Source organism: Carassius gibelio, chromosome A9 (genome assembly GCF_023724105.1).
Source record: "Carassius gibelio isolate Cgi1373 ecotype wild population from Czech Republic chromosome A9, carGib1.2-hapl.c, whole genome shotgun sequence".
In the NCBI taxonomy this organism is placed as follows: domain Eukaryota; kingdom Metazoa; phylum Chordata; class Actinopteri; order Cypriniformes; family Cyprinidae; genus Carassius; species Carassius gibelio.
The window spans coordinates 2419299-2421798 of NC_068379.1; positions in this window are offsets into that span (position 1 = coordinate 2419299).

Here is a 2500-nt window from a genome sequence, read left to right on the forward strand (position 1 = left end):
CTCAGGGGTGTATAGATGTTAACACTTTGTGCGTATTGTAAAGGCCTCCTGAATAAGATTGAGATTTAAAATGCCTTAGCAGAGGATGGTTTCGATCCATCGACCTCTGGGTTATGGGCCCAGCACGCTTCCGCTGCGCCACTCTGCTGTAGTCCACCTTGACCGGACTTGAAACCACAATCTCTGGCTTTGGAGGCCAGTGCCTCAGGGGTGTATAGATGTTAACACTTTGTGCGTATTGTAAAGGCCTCCTGAATAAGATTGAGATTAAAAATGCCTTAGCAGAGGATGGTTTCGATCCATCGACCTCTGGGTTATGGGCCCAGCACGCTTCCGCTGCGCCACTCTGCTGTAATCGACCTTGACCGGACTTGAAACCACAATCTCTGGCTTTGGAGGCAAGTGCCTCAGGGGTGTATAGATGTTAACTTTTTGTATATTGTAAAGCCCTCCTGAATAAGATTGAGAATTAAAATGCCTTAGCAGAGGATGGTTTCGATCCATCGACCTCTGGGTTATGGGCCCAGCACGCTTCCGCTGCGCCACTCTGCTGTAATCAATCTTGACCGGACTTGAAACCACAATGTCTGGCTTAGGAGGCCAGTGCCTCAGGAGTGTCTAGAAGTTAACTCTTTTTGTATATTGTAAAGGCCTCCTGAATAAGATTGAGATTAAAAATGCCTTAGCAGAGGATGGTTTCGATCCATCGACCTCTGGGTTATGGGCCCAGCACGCTTCCGCTGCGCCACTCTGCTGTACTCAACCTTGACCGGACTTGAAACCACAATCTCTGGCTTTGGAGGCCAGTGCCTCAGGAGTGTCTAGAAGTTAACTCTTTTTGTATATTGTAAAGGCCTCCTGAATAAGATTGAGATTTAAAATGCGTTAGCAGAGGATGGTTTCGATCCATCGACCTCTGGGCCCAGCACGCTTCCGCTGCGCCACACTGCTGTAGTCCACCTTGACCGGACTTGAAACCACAATCTCTGGCTTTGGAGGCCAGTGCCTCAGGAGTGTCTAGAAGTTAACTCTTTTTGTATATTGTAAAGGCCTCCTGAATAAGATTGAGATTTAAAATGCGTTAGCAGAGGATGGTTTCGATCCATCGACCTCTGTGTTATGGGCCCAGCACGCTTCCGCTGCGCCACACTGCTGTAGTCCACCTTGACCGGACTCGAAACCACAATCTCTGGCTAAGGAGGCCAGTGCCTCAGGGGTGTATAGATGTTAACACTTTGTGCGTATTGTAAAGGCCTCCTGAATAAGATTGAGATTTAAAATGCCTTAGCAGAGGATGGTTTCGATCCATTGACCTCTGGGTTATGGGCCCAGCACGCTTCCGCTGTGCCACTTTGCTATAGTGCACCTTGACCGGACTCGAAACCACAATCTCTGGCTTAGGAGGCCAGTGCCTCAGGGTAGTATAGATGTTAACTTTTTGTGCGTATTGTAAAGGCCTCCTGAATAAGATTGAGATTTAAAATGCCTTAGCAGAGGATGGTTTCGATCCATCGACCTCTGGGTCCAGCACGCTTCCGCTGCGCCACTATGCTGTAATCAACCTCGACCGGACTTGAAACCACAATCTCTGGCTTAGGAGGCCAGTGCCTCAGTAGTGTCTAGAAGTTAACTCTTTTGTATATTGTAAAGGCCTCCTGAATAAGATTGAGATTTAAAATGCCTTAGCAGAGGATGGTTTCGATCCATCGACCTCTGGGTTATGGGCCCAGCGCGCTTCCGCTGCGCCACTCTGCTGTAGTCCACCTTGACCGGACTTGAAACCACAATCTCTGGCTTTGGAGGCCAGTGCCTCAGGGGTGTATAGATGTTAACACTTTGTGCGTATTGTAAAGGCCTCCTGAATAAGATTGAGATTTAAAATGCCTTAGCAGAGGATGGTTTCGATCCATCGACCTCTGGGTTATGGGCCCAGCACACTTCTGCTGCGCCACTCTGCTGTAATCAACCTTTACCGGACTTGAAACCACAATCTCTGGCTTTGGAGGCCAGTGCCTCAGGAGTGTCTAGAAGTTAACTCTTTTTGTATATTGTAAAGGCCTCCTGAATAAGATTGAGATTTAAAATGCGTTAGCAGAGGATGGTTTCGATCCATCGACCTCTGGGTCCAGCACGCTTCCGCTGCGCCACTCTGCTGTAATCAACCTCGACCGGACTTGAAACCACAATCTCTGGCTTAGGAGGCCAGTGCCTTTAGGAGTGTCTAGAAGTTAACTCTTTTGTATATTGTAAAGGCCTCCTGAATAAGATTGAGATTTAAAATGCCTTAGCAGAGGATGGTTTCGATCCATCGACCTCTGTGTTATGGGCCCAGCACGCTTCCGCTGCGCCACACTGCTGTAGTCCACCTTGACCGGACTCGAAACCACAATCTCTGGCTAAGGAGGCCAGTGCCTCAGGGGTGTATAGATGTTAACACTTTGTGCGTATTGTAAAGGCCTCCTGAATAAGATTGAGATTTAAAATGCCTTAGCAGAGGATG